Here is a 19929-nt window from a genome sequence, read left to right as displayed (position 1 = left end):
AAAAAGAACCCAGAACCACCAGCCCAAGGATGGCTCCACCCACAGTGGACTGGGCCCTCTCACATCAATCACCAATTAAGAAAATGCCTAGCAGGCTAACCCACATCTTGGTCTTATGAAGGTATTTCATTAATTGAGGCTCCCTCCTCTCAGAGGACCCTAGCTTGTGTCAAGTTGACACAAAACTAGCCAGCCCAGAAATCTTCCCCAATTGCTTTCCACCTTATTTCTTGAGACAAGATCTCCCACTGAACCTGGAGCTGGACAATGTGACTAGAATGGCTGGTCTGTTAGCTCCAGGGATCCACCAGTCTTGTTTATGTATGTATGTATGTATGTATGTATGTATGTATGTATGTATCACCTATCTATATATCTATGTATCATAGATGTTTGTATGTATGTATATTTGTGGCTATCATCTATCTTTACCTATCTATCTATCTATCTATCTATCTATCTATCTATCTATCTATCTATCTATCTATTTATCTATCTATCATGTATGTATGTACGTATGTACCTACCTACCTACCTACCTATGAGACAGGGTCTTGCCAGGTAACATCGGCTGATCTTGAATTCACAATCCTCTTGCCTCATCTACTCAAATGATGGATTACAGGTGTGTGTGTGTGTGTGTGTGTTTGTGTGTGTGTGTGTATGTGTGTGAGACAACACCCAGCAATTTCTCATGTTAGAGTGCAAATATGTATTTTCAGGGCCTTGCCTGAAAATTGGTACTTGCCACTGGGGCCATTTGCACCTTAGTCCTGGATCAGTGAGAACAGTTGTCAGAAACTTTGAGTGTGTATGAGAGACACTTGTGTCCTTTGCATCTGTCTCCACATGAATACACAAGAAGAGTCCATCTGTGGGACACAGGCCTTCTGTCCTGGACACAGTGCACACTTATCCTCTGTGTTAGTATCTAGTGTGTACAGAGCACCAGCTGTAAAATCCTTCTAGAAGCATCTTGCATGAGTCCATTTTCAGCCTAGTGGTGCGGGCCAGGACCATGCTTCTTCCTGGTGGTGTGGGCCAGGACCATCCTTCTTCCTGTTCATATAGGTGCTCACTTATTTGGATCTTGGCCCTACTAGCACAGGAACAGTGGGGCGTGTCTGGGTAGCACAGTGCAGAGTGCCCAGTGTGTGAAGCCAGGGGTGCAGTGTTCTGGGTCTGCCTTTCTTCAGCTTAGTCAATTCATCTACAGAGGGGACATGGTATCTCACCTAATAAAGGAGCCATGTTCAATAAATATGGATATCTTATGTGAAAAGTGCTTTTTGTAATCTATACCATGATTTACTTATTGTTTATCATCTATCTATCAGTTATAAAATATGATTCTGAACTCTTTACAATTACATTTTCACCTCATTTAAGTGGGAGCTATTTAAACTGCAAACTAGCTGAGAGGTAGGTTCTGTGTGATCTATTCATTTTTCTGGTTGATTTTGAGGACCAGAAGGTTCATCTGCCTTCTTTATGGACAGCCCTACAGTTTTGTTGAGAATGTGTAATTGATGGTAAGTTTCTGAAGCAGTTTGAAGAGTACTTTTATGAACTGCAGGATCATTTACCTTAAAGGCCAGGTCAGTGAGAGGTTGATCTTTGTTGAGTGAATCACTTCTTTCTAAGTGTGATAGAAGATTTCCAGTCTATCTATCTATCTATCTATCTATCTATCTATCTATCTATCTATCTATCTATCATCTATGTATGCATGTACCTATTTATCATCTATGTATCTATCTGTATACATATTTGTCTGTATGTACCTTTATATCTACCATCAATCTATGTATTGTATTTTCTGCAAAAATTGTATCCCATTTTTCCCCTGAACATAATATAATGAGCATACAGTTACTTTCTTGAAGAGTTTGTGATGACATTACAGCATAATTTCTACCATGCAGATGTATAATAAGCACGCATCCATAGGCAGATATTTAGTTTGCTTTCACACTGTAATATTTCATCTTTCTGTTGAATACAGTACTTCAAGGAGCATCAGGAGGGCATTTGGGAATAATTGGCAGAGTTGGCCAAGCCATGTAAACAAATGAAGAAAGGAACAATTGAGAAGCTAGAGTCTCCTGTTTATCTTCTGTGGTTCTGGGAATGAAACCCAAGCTGCGCGTACTGAGCACTGTCCACAGCTAGACCCAAGCTGTGTGTGCTGAGCCTGTGTCCTTTGCTGAGCCTGTGTCCACAGTTAGACCCAAGCTGTGCATGCTGAGCCTGTGTCCACAGCTAGACCCAAGCCGTGCATACTGAACACTGTCCACAGCTAGACTCAAGCTGTGCATGCTGAGCCTGTGTTCTTTGCTGAGCCTGTGTCCACAGCTAGACCCAAGGTGTGCATGCTGAACACTGTCCACAGCTAGACTCAAGCTGTGCATGCTGAGCCTGTGTCCTTTGCTGAGCCTGTGTCCACAGTTAGACCCAAGCCGTGCATGCTGAGCCTGTGTCCACAGCTAGACTCAAGCTGTGCATGCTGAGCCCGTGTCCTTTGCTGAGCCTGTGTCCACAGCTAGACCCAAGCTGTGCGTGCTGAGCCTGTGTTCTTTACTGAGCCTGTGTCCACAGTTAGACCCAAGCCGTGCATGCTGAGCCTGTGTCCACAGCTAGACCCAAGCTGTGTGTGCTGAGCCTGTGTTCTTTACTGAGCCTGTGTCCACAGCTAGACCCAAGCTGTGCGTGCTGAGCCTGTGTCCTTTGCTGAGCCTGTGTCCACAGCTAGTTTCCTCTTTAACTATCCTCATGCAGGCAGCTTCTCTAATGTCTCTACTTTAAAGACTGTCTTATTTAACATTCATTTTCCTTGAATTCCTCAGTAGTTTTTGTTTTGTTTAGTAGTACTGAGGACCAAACTCACAGCTTCACTTGCGCTTAAGCAAGTGCCCATCACTACAGCCTAATGAAGCAGCTTCCGGCAACTGGTTGAATACCCAGCATAAAACACATTTCTTTCAGAAGTTAGTATACAGGAATAGATATGATCAAATGTTCAATTGTCTGGTTCATTTTCTTGATGTTTGTTAAGATTAGTTAACGTACCCAAGACTTGTCAAATAATTCCATTTGGAAGGACACAGAAATTCCCAAAGTTACCATATTCCTAACAATGCCTACATTTTAATATTTCAAGTTCTGTTTTAACCACAGTGTACATTTACTGTTTTAGTAATTCTTTTGCCTGAACATTTATGCTAGCTTAGGCTGCACTTCATTATACCATCTTAGAAATAAATGTGCAGCTCTAGACGAGAGTTAATTGTATTTACTTGCTTTCAAATAACTTTTCTGTTTATGTGTTTGGCAGGACACACAGTAGATGTATGTCTATGTTGTAGGCTATAAACTTTGACCTTTTCACAAGTAAGTCAACAGATGGGGACTGGCATGGCCATGTGACAAAGAAGAAACACAATGCTTGGTGCTGCTGTGATCACTCTAAAAGCTGACATGAAACATAGCAGACTGTCCTACCAGCCCACCCTTATCTGAGGTTGTCCCCATTCCTTCTGTTAGCTCTTCTAGGCACAGAGAGCTGCTCAGTGGACAGCTCTGCTACAGCTAGCTCTTACACTGCACCAGTGTCTACTCATTTCGGACTGCATTTTCCTTTTCCTATTGTGGTTGAAGAACAATAAACTTGATGGTTGGGTCCTTAAATTAGATTTTATCACCTTTTTGATTCTAAAAGACCAGAACAATGAAAGCTTCCTGGGCCAGAAGACTAACACTTTCCTACCTCTAATGTGGATGACAGCTGCTTTGCCCCACTCAGGTCTGGAAAGGACCCCTACTATCCCCATCACAGCTTTCCATGTGGCTTGTGATGGTGAAAGTTACCTTAGTCATACATAGGCAGGACTCTAAGGAATACCATTGAATTATGTTGCCCCTCCCATCTATTTTAAAACTTACCACTGTTTGCAGCCAACCATTGGACTGAGTGCAGGGTCCCCAAATGGAGGAGTTAGAGAAAGGACTGAAGGAGCTAAAGGGGTTTGCAACCTTATAGGAAGAACAATAATATCAACCACCTAGACTTGCCTCCCCAGAGCTCCTAGGGACTAAGCCACCAACCAAGGAGCATACTTGGCTCCAGCTGCATATGTAGCAGAGAATGGCTTTGTCACACATCATTGGGAGGAGAGGCCTTTGGTCCTATGAAGGCTTGATAGATGCCCCAGTGTAGGGTAATTGAGGGCAGGGAGGGAGGAGCTGAGTGGGTGGAGAAACACTTTCATAGAAGCAGGGGGAGGAGGATAGGATAGGGAGTTTCCAGGAGGGGGGAACCAGGAAAGGGGATAATATTTGAAATATAAATAAAGAAAATATCCAATTAAAAAAACTTACTGCTGTAAATTAGAATAAAGATGCTTTCTGAAGTTGATGCTCAGACAAACTATTTTGTCTAGAAATGGTTCAGGAGGTCTTGTGTGGAGTAGGGGTGCCCACTGTCTTCTCCATGGTAACCTTTTTGACAGAGAAGTAGGTTTTTCCTGCAGCTTCCTACCACTGTCCCTAGAAGCCCGTGTCCAAACTCCTTATGGTCCAGGCAAGTGACTTCAGCAAAGTGTTTTCCAGACATCCTGTAATTTTCTCTCTACACTTATCTAACAGCCCCTTAGTTTTGAAACTATGTGTATACTGACTCCATTACTGTAGGCCAGGTGAGCCAATATGAGTTACTTTCATAGTTGCTGTAGAGAAGTGAAAACCTTCCATTTAGAGTTTAGACCTCCTCTGTTATTATTGTTAATCATATTGGGTGTTTTGTTGCTTAATTGATAGCACAACATGAATTCTATTTTCTAGGAGAATGTTGCTTGAAAACATAGAATCCTTATAGTCCTGTGAAAATGCCCTTGGAATTCTCAAAGCACAGTATCATGGCATGCTTTGGGATTTATAGCACCCACATTCCTTCATAACTTTAGGGACACACGTGGACCCATTCTTAGGATCTTGAATAGTGTTCTCAGCTGAACATGTGCCTGCCTCCTGAGAGGAAAAGAGGCCTCCTTACAGCACAGGATGTGATTGCTGCTGCTGTGTGTGCACGTGCATATATATGCTATATATATGCTATATATATGCTATATATATGCTATATATATGCTATATATATGCTTACATTTGCATGTCTGTCCCAGTACACAGTGCCGCTTTAGTAACCAAGGCTGAGGTTTTCTAGACGTTTTCTTTTGTATATAAAAAGTGTTTTTTAAAGGCAAAGAGTCTATCTAGTTTTGATGGAAAAATAAAAGATAAAATATTTTCATTTAAAGTAAATGTAAACAGTAAAGTATATTATGAAAGGAAATAGAACTTTGGCTATGAAGTATATTGCTAATATGAACTATACATACTTACATACATACACACATTTATCTATCATCTACCTATCATCTATCTATCTATCAACTATCTATCTATCTATCTATCTATCTATCTATCTATCTATCTATCTATCATCTATCTATCAACTAACTATCTTCTATCTATCTATCAACTATCTATCATCTATCTATCTATCTATCCATCTATATATCTATTATATATCTATCATCTATTTATCTATCCATCTATATATCTATCATCTATCTATCAACTATCTATCTATCTTCTATCTATCTATCTATCTATCAGTCATCTATCTTCTATCTATCTATCTATCTATCTATCTATCTATCTATCTATCATCTATCATGTATATACATATCAGTATAGTGCAAGTGCTAGTTGAGTGCTAAAGTGATGATGCTCTTGCCCTAAAATGATAAAGGATGATAAGTATTGATGGAGTTTGTCTGCCTTAGAAGGATAAAATATGTATTTTCACCACTGGTAGCTTTTAGGAAGTTTACTGTCTAACAAACTGAGCCTACCTTCATGAGACATGGACACCTGATTCTCTTGCATTTTCATTTACCTGGTTTTGAGCATTTATAATATAGCATCTCTGCTATATTAAGGGTTGTGCAAGAATTTCAAGGTCTCTTCCCTGATGTCTGATTGCCCCTGATGACAGAGGAGATGAGAGGGTGCATTGGGACACTCCTAATTACCCAGGAGGATTAGGAAAGGCTGTCCATGTTCTAGGGGGAAAAGACTTCTGCTTTGTGTTCACTGAGGATTCCAGGAGCCACTAAGGTAATTCTTGACAGAGGAACAAAATTCAACTCACAGAGGGAGAAGAGGCTAGACTCAGTTTACCTTGCATGGAAACATTAAAGTTCAAATTGAAAAATAATGTTTGTGTAAGATCAGAGGTGAGGAAGAGGTGGGGCAGAGCTTGGCTGTATTATTAATAAGGATGATTGTAAGGGGCTTTTAAAAATATTAAACAACATGCCAGAGAGTTTGCAGTGTCTTGGAGAAGTGCCTCTGAAAATATGTCCTGTATCTATCTACCTGTATGTTTTGGTGTTACTGGTCAGAGATGTCCACTTCCAAAAGTATGGGGCAGGGAAGGGAGCTGGGATACACAAGTGAGTGAGTTTCTTTACTGCACTGTTCCTTGGAACCTTGAATACTAATGTGTCTTTTTAAACTGTCCCTGTCTTGGTGGTCCATTTAGAGATCTGGATCTGCTCTTTTATGAGAGGGGATGAGCAGGCACTGGGAACTGCAGGGACCAAGAGGGCATGGATACACTGTGACTCCATTCTCTGTGCTCCCTGGGCCCCACTGTTCATCTAGTGGCCTTGATTTGCTTCCATTCTCAATGGCTCTGTGGAGGGTTTTGCTGTGGCAATTGCAGGGTGCTGACTTGTGCAGTCTCCATCAGAGTTACAATTTCTGGTCACTTCTCTAAGATGTGATGACTTGGGCTTCCAGGAGAAGAGACAAGACACTGGGATCCACGTGAAAGAGAGCACAAGTCCTGTCTTCCCTTGAGACAGCCACTCTCCATTCTAGGTCTGTCTCCAGTTGGGAACCTGGGTACAAAGCTGTCCACCACCATGGTGCAAAGTTGCTCACCACCTCATCCACCCAATAACAACAGTTCTACATAATTACCTACATAACATTTTTTAAAGGGCTACAGCCTAGAAATGTGTCATTTTCCCCTTTCCATAAAAAACTGCCAACTTCTGCCTTTTCATTGCCTTGTTCTTTGTGGTACCCAGTAGCCACCTATGAGGTTGTGCACTGAAAACTTGATTGCTCCAAAATGAGAAGTCTCTACATATACTTAAGCACGCTGTAGTGAAGGTTGTTACAAGAAATAAATAAGGTTAGGCGTAAATAACGTAAGATCTTGTAAGATCATAGCCATTTTCAAGTTTGATTTTATGTTCGAAGAGAACATCCACAGAAATAAGATACACTATTGAGATTTATTTTACCGGCCTCTCTTATCTGTAATTGCTTGAAAATTTAGAATTACATGAGTGGCTTGCCTATGTGGTATATATTCTATTTCTCTTGTTCAGCACCAAACTGTAAGGCAGAAGTCTAGCTCATTGACCACTGAGATTTTCTCCAAGAAGCCTCCTCAGTAAGTCTGGATGTTAATCTCAGCAATCATCATGGAATCTTAAGTATATTTTAGTTGGAAGTTGTTCTGTTGTTGGATGAGCTACAATTTGATAGACTTTTACCTTTAAATAATAACAATGCTTTCTTTCATGTTTGATTTGATGTTTACTTTTCACTAATGAAAATGCTTTTCTTTGTGGTTTTTTTCCCTCAAGTATAAATGCATTTGTTATCTATCTTATGTGTTATTTATGTATGGGGTGCATAGTGTCTCACACATAGTAAGCGTGCGCTGAGCCACTGAGCTGCATACTATTATCTGTTTATCTCAAACAGGCCATGCCTTTGTTACTCTTTAGTTAGGCATGTTGGAAAGAACTCATGAGCTACATGTTTCCTGTGATGGAAAAGTCATGACTTTAATACACAGTGTTTAACTGGAAGCTCAAATTCTAGGATTCTGTCCCAGGGAACAATGGGATGAATGTATATAGAAATACCAATTGGGATACATCACTGTATTAGTGCCATTTGTAACAAACACTGGATACAGCCTCAATATCTGCTGTAGTTTGGCTGTCTATATCCCACCCACACTGTAAAGGATTGGCCACAGGGTGATGCTGTAGGAAAGTGATGGAGTCATTAAGAGATGATATAGAACCCTTAGGGGATTGTAGGATCCTGGACTTTTCTCCTTCTCCTCCTCCTCCTCCTCCTCCTTCTCCTCCTCGTCCCCCTTCCTCTTCCTCCTTTTCCTCCTCCTCCTCTTCTTCTTCTCCTCCTCCTCCTCCTCCTCCTCCTCCTCCTCTTCTTCTCCTCCTCCTCTTTCTCCTCCTCCTCCTCCTCCTCCTCCTCCTCCTTCTCCTTCTCCTCCTCCTCCTTCTCCTTCTCCTCCTCTCCCTCCTCCTCCTCCTCCTTCTTCTCCTCCTCTCCCTCCTCCTTCTCCTCCTCCTTCCTCCTCCTCCTCCTCTTTTTTTGGCTGTCATACAGGTTCCCTACCATTCCTACTCAGCACCTACCAGAGGGACAACAGCACTGTTCTATCCAACTCTGGGCTATTAATGCTAAAATTATAAACTTTTACCTTGATATAAAGATTATCTCGAATGTCTGTAGTAATAAACTAATACAATGCCCAATGATAAAGATTGCTTACTTATAGCCATCTTCTGAAAGGCTCTGCCAGTGCCTGTCAAATGCAGAAGTGGATGCTCACAACCATCCATTGGACCGAGCACAGGGTCCCTAATGAAGGAGCTAAAGAAAGGACTCAAGGAGCTGAGGGTGTTTGCAGCTCCAGAGGAGGAACAACAATATGAACTAACCAGTACCCCCAGAGCTCCCAGAGACTAAATCACCAACCAAAGAGTACACATAGTGGGACTCATGGCTCCAGCTCCATATGTAACAAAGGATGCCCTAGTCAGTCATCAATGAGAGGAGAGGCCCTTGGTCCTGTGAAGGCTCTATGCCCCAGTGTAAGGGAATGTCAGGGCCAGGAATTGGGAGAAGGTGGGTTGGTGGGCAGTGAGAGGGGGTTTTTTGGAGGGAAACCAGAAAAGGGAAGAACATTTGAAATGTAAATGAAGAAAATATCTAATAAAAAAAGATTGGTTACTTAAAACATGAGATATTTATATAAGTATAGTGAAAATATAGATGGCAGCAAATGGTCTTCAAAGGATATTTTGTACATTTGTATTTTAAGGAGAGATATATGAATTTTTCTTCTAGAAACTCCCACAGAAACTACTTCTGACAGTCCACACTGAATCTCTGAGTGGGAAGGTTTTTGCTGCCTTAATTTTGCCCATGCTTATTTCTGTATATAAGTTGCTATAATAGACATATATTTATACAATCAATCGAATGATTACTTAACCAAGCTACTAAGGTACTCATGAAGCAGCTGCATAAAAAGTTCCCAATTCAAATGAGGATAATTTTTGTGGTATGTAAATACATAAAAATAGACTTTCTTGTGACATAATTTGGGGCCATTGTGTAAAGAATATTTTCTATAACTAAGTCACCCACATTTTTTGGTGGGTAAGAAGTCGTGGCTAAGAAGGTCTAGTATGTAAAAGATACAGTTTTAATTTAAAAGCCATGCAAACCCTACTCTGTGTTCTCCATCTCCTTACAACTGTGGTGGCCAGTGATTCTCCTATTAAAATAATTTCCTGGATTTTAGAGTGCTTTGTGTCTTGTTATTTTAAGTGACCCAGCACAGGAAGGATGTGGAGGGGTGGAGTACTGTGGGAGCTTTTACCAGTTCATGGAAAAGAAACGTTTGAAAGAGATCTAAGGCCACAGAAAGTAGTGTGGAGCATGGTCAGCTCAAAGCAGAGGTCCTTGGAGTGATGGCTAAACAGTCATGTGCTCAGACCAGCAGGTCTTTGGATCCATCCCTGCCATTTTAGTTGTTCAATGCAAAGGACTTCTTTAACACTTGAAATCTGAAAAGGTAAGAAAATTACTTTTATCCTAGAAGTTGGCAGATGAACACCAGCCAGCAAGCCTAAGTCCGCAATGAGACTTACTTTAATGTGCATACCACACAACATATCATCCCATGCTCTAGATCTGAAATGACATGTCATAATCCATGTATATTTTTTAAAGGTGTATAAGTGGGTGTGGCACAGAGGTGTGTGACAGGTGGTTTAGATTAATACAACATTCAGATTTAAATGCCACCACTTCCATTGCAGCCACTCCATGTGACACATGCCTTGGAGTGCTCACTTTTGTATTCCCACTGTCTACACAAATCTGCACATCGGTTGCCTTCTTTTATCCCCCACCTTCCCTGATGATGCTACATTAACTGTAGTGCTTGTTTGGGTATCATTAACAGTAGCAAGAGGCACTGGAAGAAAAGTAGTAAAGACATGTGCAAATGTGCCCGATGCTTAGGGAGACACATGAAAACCCAGTATCACTAACGTGGGAGAATTCAAACCATACTTTCTAAGAGAAATCTACTGGGATTTGAGCATCCCTTATCTAAACATCCAAAGTCTAAAATGTGAGCCTCACATGACACCATAAACAGAAAACACTATACATGATGACACTTGGCTTTCCTGACAAAATGCTTTGAAACATTTTATGAAGTTATCTGCAGGGTGTGTATACAATGCATCTCAGGTTTTCTCCAGCCAAGTAATTCATACACACACTGATATTTGAAGACCTCAAAAGTTCTGAAATCTGGAACCCTTCTGGCCTGACACTTGCCTGGTCTTGCCCTTGCCTCTCACTCTCCACTCTTGATTGCAACTCCTCTTCTTACTGCTTGGACTCCTTAGTGGCCTCTGTGCCTCCTTTCCTACCCATCCCCTGTATCCACGTCACCCTAGCCTCTTCATTAGTTCAGAGTAGTTTCCTGTTCAGCATCTACAACTGGCTCCCGGCAGCGGCCATGTCCTCTCCCTGTTTGCAGGACATTGGCATTTTTAGCATCTGGCCCACTTACTACCTCTGTTCCCATGCCTAGACTGCAGTAACACCAGGCAGAACTGGCCATCACTCTTCACAAAATCCTCTCCTGTTTTCTCTGATTAAAATGCTGCTCAGTTTCTCACCACTGTTATGAGAATTTCCTTTTCTATATTACACTAGCTGTTCACTCTCTTGACTGTTTTGTGTCTTTCCAGTGGTCCCCACTCAGTGTTTATGAGCTCTTTGACTTACAATGACCTCATGACTGCCCTTTGCTTTAAACTTCTGCATTACCCAGTCCCCATTGCTCAGCTACAGTACTGAAAACATGGAAGCTCCCACTTGATGCATGCTGGTCCTGTGCCATCCCTGGTGGTAGGCTTGGCTCTCATCAGTATAAGAAATCTTTGGAGGCAAGGAACCATGGCTCACTGTGGGCTGAGCATCAAATTTAGTTAGACCTCTCAACAAAACATCATGAGTGGAGTGTAAATCTTTCCATTGTTGATTTAAAGTAGATAAGTAGGGTTCAAAACCCTTAGACTCATTTTAATTTGGTACGAGGAAAAACAGCTTTTGGTAGCAGACAGTGATGGGTTTTTTGATGGTGCCACACACTTGTTCTTCTGGTTTTGTTTTTCTATTAGTTATTGCAGGCTGGGGGAGGGCAGGCCAGGCTGGGAGCATAGTCTCCCCTGAGCACGGAGAAGGTTGTACAAGAACAGAGACAGAAGAAAGCCAACAAGATAGAAGAGTGTAAAACAGATTCTTGGTTAAAAGAAAACCACTGTGAAACAGCTGGTCCCGGCCTCATAGGAATTGAAACACTTTCTGAAATACGTTCTGTTTTCCAGCTTCCATATTCCTCGGGCTTTCATCTCTCTTTTTGTTTAAACAAAACCACAATGTGATTTTTTTTCTCTCCCATTATTGTTGTGCCACTGCAAGAAGCATTTTCTAAAAAACGCTATCTTAGTGACCTCCTCTGCGACACTTCCTGGACTCATGCCTTCTTTTCATTTGTTTTACTCATGAAATATTGTAATTTTTTTTACCCATATGTATCCTCAAAATCAACGTGTTGTGTATACATTTTGTCAATTCAATTAACCAGCAAAGTCTTTGTAGCCAGAGACTGTATCTCACTTTTCCCCTTTGGATCCTGCTGTGTTCCCACTAGCAGCCTGTACAGATTGCTAGTAAATGTTGGCACCTTTACTGACTTAAGTCATTGCTAAGTGCTTGAGGTAGGTAGTCCATGCTGTGATGGCCTTTTCTGCGCTATTTAATAGCATCTAAGAGAAACATATGGTGAGGCTTCGGATGCCAACTTGGTACATGTTAGCAGCAAAGCCTCTTGTGATAGTTACTATGGGGTAGATGTAGCAATAAGGTGTGTGTTAGTTTTCTTTCCTGTTGCTGTGTTAAAACCATGACCAACAATAAATAGTTTAGGAGAAGAAACAGTTTACTTGGCTTACAGGTTACAGGCCATTAACTTAAGGAAGCAAAGGCAGGAACCTGGAGCAGGAACTGAAGCAGAGAGGACAGAGGAACTGGGTTGCTTTGTGCATTTCACTGTCTTGGAGGACCCAGCACTACCTACCTGAGCGTGGCACCGCCCTCAGTGGGCTGGGCTTCCCCCACATCAATTAGCAATTAAGAAAATGCTCACAGGCCAAGGTGATGGAGGTAACTGCACATCCGTCTTCCAAGATGATTCTCCCTCATGTGATGCTGATAAAACTATGATCAAAAGAAAGCACATGTAAAATTGACAGTGCTAATGTTATCAAATGCTTGATAAATAAAGATGCATGGACTGTGCATGAAAATGAAGAAAAGGAAAGTAAAACAAAATATGCATAGTTTATACATATATGACATACACTAATGTGACAGTGGCTGTGAGTTAGGAAGTTGAACATTATGACTGATTTTCCTTGTGAGAGGATGTGCAGGGTGCTGGTAATTGAACCCAGCTCTACCCTTGGCTTGACTGTTAGTTTTATGGTCTTTGCTTGGGGGAATGGGTATGATGTTGTATAGTCGGGACTGGCCTTGAATTTACCGTGTTTGTAGGGCTGACTTCAAACTTATGACTGCCCCCTGAGCCCCTCCCTCTTCATATTCTGACTGCTGGGATTATTATTCTGACAGGTCTGTGCCACCATGCCTGCTTTGTGCAGTCTCATGGATGGAATCTGGGGTTCATGCATGCAAGGCTAGCACTCTACCAACCGAGCTCTACCCTGCCCCAAAGGAGGCATTTTTGATTTTATGAAATACAACTCAGGCTGGCTTCAAACTCACGGTCTCCCTGCCTCAGCCCCTGCAGTACTGGAATGGAAGGTATGCAGTGTGTCCAGTTCTTGTTAGTTTCTCTTTCGGCAAAGAATTTCTTCATTGTGTACTGATTTTCAAAAATCATATGATGTCTGCTGTATGAATGCTACCCAAAAGATACTAGATGCAGAAAGAAAGAAGAGAGCAAAGCCATTCTTATGGAAATGTTGCTCATGATTTTTGGCAATATTTGTATAGCCATTTTTAGTGTAGACATTCCACAATAACAGGAGTTGCTTAAAGACTCCTCCGTGGGAAATTCTGTATTTTATCAGGAACAGCTAATAACATTGTTGCAGACTTTGGCATTATTGCTGCAGGGTGGTGGAAAAATGTTTTCATAAAGCACCACATCCTGTTAGCAAGTGGGATCAGGAAGGTGGAGACAGACTTTAAGCTGGATGTTTTCCCACTCTCCCTCACATGCTAAAGTAAATAGTTCTCTTTCTGAGGCACAGTCAGTGTAACATAGTGTGGCTGTACTGTAGTCAATCATACCATCTGTCCATTTAAAATGCAATATAATCATTTTATGGCAAAATACAATTACAATGGATTATAATGAGATGGGGGAGCCCATGTAGAGCCATTTCCCCACTCTGGAATATTATTCCTTATAGGATTTGGGGATTTCTGTACTTGTATGTTCCCCCTTCCTCTTCCCTCCCACCTCTCTCCAAGACTGCTCAGGTGGGAGATCTGATGGCTCTGTGTGTGAAGGAGGCATGCGTGTTTACACTAGGTGACCAGGGAAATCCTGGAGAATGTAGGAAGATTTCTAGCACACAGGAGCCTTTTATTTGCTTAGCTCAATCTCTGTCACCCCAAAAGAAAGGCTTGTTATCAACTTGGCTGCTAGTTGGAATTTTTTCCCCGTGAAAGGAGAACAACCTCCCAATCCTTCCCCCAAATGAAAACCTAAAACAAAACAAAACAAAACAAAACAAAAACCCAGGTATTATTTTCTAGACGGCACCAGAGCTTAGCATAATAGAATGCACTGCCTGTTACTAGGTAGGCCTCCAGGCTCTGCAAGAAGTAGGTGAGCTTCCTTGTGAATACAGCTTCCTGACCAACCAAGAGCAAGTTCTCAGAGTCCTGAGAACCTCCCAACCACCTTTGAAGGGAATTGATGGGGAGTTCCAGGCATAGGCTCTTTCCCTGTTGCTTGTCCAAAGAAGTCCTGAGGGGAAGGGTGCTTCTCATCCAAGGCAGTGTTTCGTTTTCTTTGGCAGGCTGGCATGAGGACCTCTTAGGGCAGTGGCCTTCTGTCAAGTTTGCTGGACAAACTTGGAATGCCCCATAGTCTAAGCTTTGACCTGGATGCTCTGGCTCCAGTTTGGCTCTGGTTTTATGGCTCCTCCATATCTCCCAGATAGACATTTTTCTTCCTTGATTATGATCTGTGACTGGCTAGTATCTTTTTCATTCTAGTGGCTTATGGAATCTCTTCTACAAGAATTCGTTGGTGTGAATCTGAGAAAGAATAAAAGTAAGAAGACTGAATCCAGATTTTCACATGTTAGATGTGGAAAAAATTTTAAAACCTTTTTATTGATTCTTTGTGTTTCACATATACACCCCAGCTATGCTTATTTCCTTATACCCTTATATCTGCCCTTTGCCCTTGCAATGCCCCCCAAATAAAACACATACACCACCACCACCACCATCACCTCCAACAACAACAACAACAACAACAAAATGAAGCATAGAAAATATCTCACTGTGGAAGCTGTAGTGTGTCACAGTGTGTCCCTGTCCACACATCTTTGCTTGCAAATGTTCATAGCAATGAATCATCAGTCTGGTTCTAGATCTTCGGCTTCTGTGACACCACCACTATTGGATCCTCATCGGGACTCCTCCTGGTTATCCCGTTGTTTCCCTGTGTCACGGAAATCTTGAAGCTTTGGCTCAGCAAGACTGGCCCTTTCATGTGTCCTACATCATGTTTCACATTGATGTAGATTTTGGGGTGGGACAACTCAGAGCTCTGGATCTGGACCTAGGTGGTGCCTGAGCTGGTCAGGTTCCGGGCTCTCCTTTATCTGCATCACCAGAGTGAGTTCTCCAGCACGGCTCCAGGTAGGCTTCCCAGTGCTGAGCAGAAGGCAGGGTCAGCTCTTCTGCTGTCCTGCCCTCGGGAGCTGGCTCATCTGCACCCACTCCTACAGTCAGCTCCACTGCGCTGCCCAGTCAAGACATAGGGCCCACTCTCCCAAGTACTGGAGACTGTGAGGGGCTGGGCTAGCTCTCCTGCTCTCACACCCTCAGTGCTGGCTTACCTGTGCCTTTGTCATCAGTGCCAGCTCCTCTGTGTTGCCTAGGCGAGGTGCAGGGTATGTCTCCTGAGTGCTCCATCCAGTGAGGGGTCAGGGCTAGCCCTCCCGCTCTTCTGCCATTGGGGCCAGCTTTCTCAACTACAGCAGGTGGCAAGGGAGACAGGGAAAGGGCATCATCCCCCTCATGCCACCTTATGGCAGACGAGTGCTGGGGCCAGCTCACTGGCACTCTCACTCTTGGGAGATCAACTCCCCTGTGCCTCTTCTTACCACTAGCTCTACTGTGCTGCCCAGGTGAAATGCAGTGCTAGCTCTCCCAAGTGATACAGTTGGCTCTCTGAGTGCTGCAGCTGGGGAGAGGCAGGGCCACCTTACCTGCTCTCGTGACTTCAGGGTCTGCCACAGGCCCACCCAGTTGAGGTCCCTTAACCCAGGGAGAATCAGGGTTTCAGTACTTAGGTGGGCAAGGAGTCGGCGAGTGACAAACAGAAACGAACATGAGAGTGATGAATGTGAGTGTAATTTTTTTAAAGTATTAGATTTTTATAGTCATTATAAAAAAAAAGAGAAAGGAAGTTAGATAGTACAACAACCAAGGTACATTGAGGTCATCTAATGCATAATGATTCTTTAAACAAAACAGAAATGTGTACATAAAAATAGGCATGAAATAGGCAGTGGTTACAAACTGAGATAAAGTCAGCCTTATTTGAAGTACTCTAGTTCCTTCTTAGACCACAACTCACCTTTTTTCCTAGACCATTGTAAATTCCTATAAATGGGAGTGACTCACCTGTTATTCTAAGTATTTGTGGGGGACCTCCATTTACCAGAAGAGCCCACCAACTTTCTTCTATTTATGTAATGTAGTCTGCCATACATGACTGTAATGAGAATTCTCAGTTTATTTTGTTGAACTTGCTCTGGGATTATTAACTCTTATCCAGTAAACTGCAATGCCTGTTTTCTTTCTTTCAACTCTGGAGGCATTTTGTTTGAATAAGCAACATTCTTATGAAATTCCAAGCCGAAGGTTGGCTCAGTGGTTGACTAGGATGTTGGAATACTGGTGAAGGCCAGGAAACAATGTCCAATCTAACTTGGCTATTTGTCAAATCATTCCTTAGGGGTACCTCTATACCTAAAATAAAAACAATACTAAAAAAAGACACGCAAAACCCTCCGTCGACAATCGCAAGGACCAATCTGGACCACATCCGTGTGACAGGACGTCAAGAACCTTCAGAAGACCAGTTTCCTAGAAACTTTTTGCTTTAGGACTGTGGCCAAGATTTTGGACTTGTCACACAAACTCCACTGAAATGGGTGTGGCAAGGGTCAGCCACTCCAAACCACCACAGGTGCAGGTTGTGAGGGGTGAGGTTGGGGAGGACATTACCCCCCCCACTCCCATACCACTTCACAGCAGAGATATGAAGGGGTCACCTCCCCCTTGCTCTCTTGAGTGCTGCAGCCAGGGAGGGTCAGGGCCAGCTCACCTACTCTCATGAACCTGGAGTCAGCTCTCCTAACTGCCCCTAGTGGCAAGTGGCAAGGTGATAGAGGGCATCCACCCACACCCCTTCCAGGACAGGTGGAACTGCTTAATTTATGAAGGTTCACAGCCTTTGAGCTGCATGTATTTGGTTAATGGTTGTGCTTTCTGGACCATTGGTATTTGAGGTTCTATGAGACATAGGGGTTTGTAGATTAGTCTAGACCAGAGTCCTTATTAATCTTAAGAAGCTGGGAAAACCCCATTCTCTCTTTGCTGTAGCTGTCTAGAGCTCTTTCAGGATGAGGCTACAGGAGAGAATTGTCTCTCCCATTTACTCAACAACATTCATGTCCATTCATCTAAAGGGAATTTGTGTCTTTGAGTGTCTCTGAAGGCTAGTACAATGGAACTTAGTTATCAGTTCCACTGCTTTCTCCAGTCTAATGAAATAAAAAAAAAAATCAACATTCTAATTTGCAGAAGAAGGGATGGCAGGAGTCTGGTGGCTGTTGGCAGGTGGCTGTTGGCAGGAGGCAGGTGGCAGGTGATTGGTGGTTGGTGGCTGGTGGCTGGTGACTGGTGGCTGGTGGCAGATGGCAGGTGACTGGTGGCTGGTGACTGGTGGCTGGTGGCAGGTGGCAGGTGGTTGGTGGGTGGTGGCTGTTGTCAGGTAGCAGGTGACTGGTGGCAGGTGGATGGTAGATGGTGACAGGAGGCAGGTGGCAGGTGGTGGGTGGTGTATAACCAGAATCTACTTGAAAATGAGAGGGAGGTTCCAACAGGTAAGAAGGGAAGCAACTGGTCAATGATCAGCTTCAAGGAAAGCTCTAAGTCCATCATTCCAGGTTGGACCTGCTTATAGCTTTAATGAAATTTAAAACACAAATTAAGCTTTATGAGAAATTATACCCATCATTACTTGAAATGTCCCTTTCTTGAAAGTCCCACCTGCTTTATCTTTATCTAAACCTCAGATCAAAAACATTTGATATACTCATATGGACTGAAAAACAAGACACTACCAGTCAAACAAATGAAACTCTGAACCCATGGGCAAGGAAAAATCAGACGGCACGCTAGACACTTTCTGGGACATACCGTTTCCTTGCTAGAGGCAAGTGACAAATTGGACAAAGAGGTTTCAGGCTCTCTGGCCCAATGACAGAATTCGTGATGCCCAAAAGATTAATGAAGAGTCATTTTTCCTGCACAGAGACCTGAAAGAAGTACATGCCAAGGGGCGGAGTTGTGTGTGTGAAATAAGTCTGCTGGGATAACTATAGCAGAGGGTATTGCGAGGCCATTTGTCAAAAGACCCTTGACAATTTCCAAAGACGTAGTGTCTGTGCGTGATTTAGTGAAGACCTTTCTCCAAGGACCCCAAATAATGAAGTTAAAATAGACTGCACTCTGGCAGCCCCCAAGCAAGAAAGGCAGCATGTCTCCAGACTGCATACTGGTTTGGCAATCTTCCATGAGTATTACTTTATTCTGGTAAGCTATGAATTGGAATATGTTAAGCTCAATTACTCAAATAAAGAAATATTTTCAATTACTCATTAGAAAATGTGCTACTAAATCTTTCTGTACCCCAAAATCACCAACTTTCATTCCGGAAAAGCTATTCTATACAAAATAGATTAAATCCAGTGACTATAAGTCATTGCTCAGTTTCTTAGCCTGTATCATGATGGCTTTAAATATATAATTCTGAAATTCTTTTTCTTGATCAAATGTTCTCTAGTCTTCAGGATCTTGGTGAATGAAGACTGCAATACAAAAAAGTTAAGGGTAGAAGGCTGGGACAATGGCTCAGCAGGTAGGGTGCTTGTATGAATATGGGGACTGGAGTTTAGATCTCAAGCTCCCAGGTGAGGGCTGAGTGGGGAGTGAGGCAGAGACAGGGGGTTCTTAGCTCTTAGCTAGTATAGCTGAACAGCTGTGCTCTGGGTTCAAATGAGAGCCCCTGCTTCAATGTGTAAGGTGGAAAGCAATTATGTATATACACACGTGTGTGCTTACACACATATACATATAAACAAAAAGAAAAAAAAACCTGTTTAAGTAAATGTAGACCTCGGGGGCTTTGGTAACCAGCGGGGCACAGTACAGGGTCCACAGCTAGAACAGGTGTCACCACCATCTGTACCCATCTGAGGTGAGAGGAAGTCTGTTAATATAGATTAGAGACTTGAACTTTAGGGGATGGTGACTAACGCTGTGGAGAACATCCGGCCCTTCTAAGGGGCAGATCTGGAAAGATGCCTTTCATACCTGCATCCTTTCCTCTCCTTCATCTCCTGACTGTAACCCCCAGGGGTCAAAGGCAACAATCTACATGTGTGCCAGTTAGGAAAACTTTTACTCTCTACCCATAACCCATAAAACTGCACGGTCTTTCCCCAAAGCCAAGCTGGTACAGGTTTTCCTTCTGAGGCACCTGCATACTCTCTTCAGTGGTGTCTATTTTCCTTAGCCAGTTTCTTTCACAAGGATCCTGCTGTGTTTGTGGTTTGATTTGTTTTTATTGAGCCTCTGATCGCTGGCAGAAGCTCCTGGATCTGGGCTGGGGAAGGCAGAAAGGAGCTGCTTTATAACAAACTGACCAAGCCTTCCCCATAAGTAAACCTCAGCACTAAACATGGATCCTTTTTATTTGCTGAGGGGGAATTCCAGAAGGGGCAGGCTGGAGTTGGCTTTTCTCTGTCCTGTGGTGTCTGGGTTGGCAGCGGCTGGGTCTAGAGTAACTGTGTCCCAGGGACTTCCTGATCTAGTACCTGGGCTGAGGTGGCTGCCCAAATGACTGGCTTTTGGAGCTCTGAGCTGCTGTGTAAGAACTCT

At 42.9% G+C, this 19929-nt stretch overlaps 1 protein-coding gene and 1 long non-coding RNA gene across 5 annotated transcripts in view; one reads left to right on the top strand and one right to left on the bottom strand.

Moving 5' to 3' along the window:
* LOC116083196 overlaps positions 1 to 8700 on the bottom strand; it is a 14651-nt gene extending 5951 nt beyond the window's left edge. Inside the window, exon 1 of the long non-coding RNA XR_004115635.1 lies at positions 8669 to 8700. This is a non-coding gene — a long non-coding RNA (uncharacterized LOC116083196). The remainder of the gene's footprint in view (positions 1 to 8668) is intronic.
* The window catches only part of Rasgrf2 (Ras protein specific guanine nucleotide releasing factor 2), a 232163-nt gene that overhangs the window by 14086 nt on the left and 198148 nt on the right, over positions 1 to 19929 (top strand). The gene's annotated exons all lie outside the window — the stretch shown is intronic.

The sequence above is a fragment of the Mastomys coucha genome, unplaced genomic scaffold (genome assembly GCF_008632895.1).
Source record: "Mastomys coucha isolate ucsf_1 unplaced genomic scaffold, UCSF_Mcou_1 pScaffold8, whole genome shotgun sequence".
NCBI lineage: Eukaryota > Metazoa > Chordata > Mammalia > Rodentia > Muridae > Mastomys > Mastomys coucha.
This window is presented reverse-complemented; position numbering and strand designations above follow the sequence as displayed.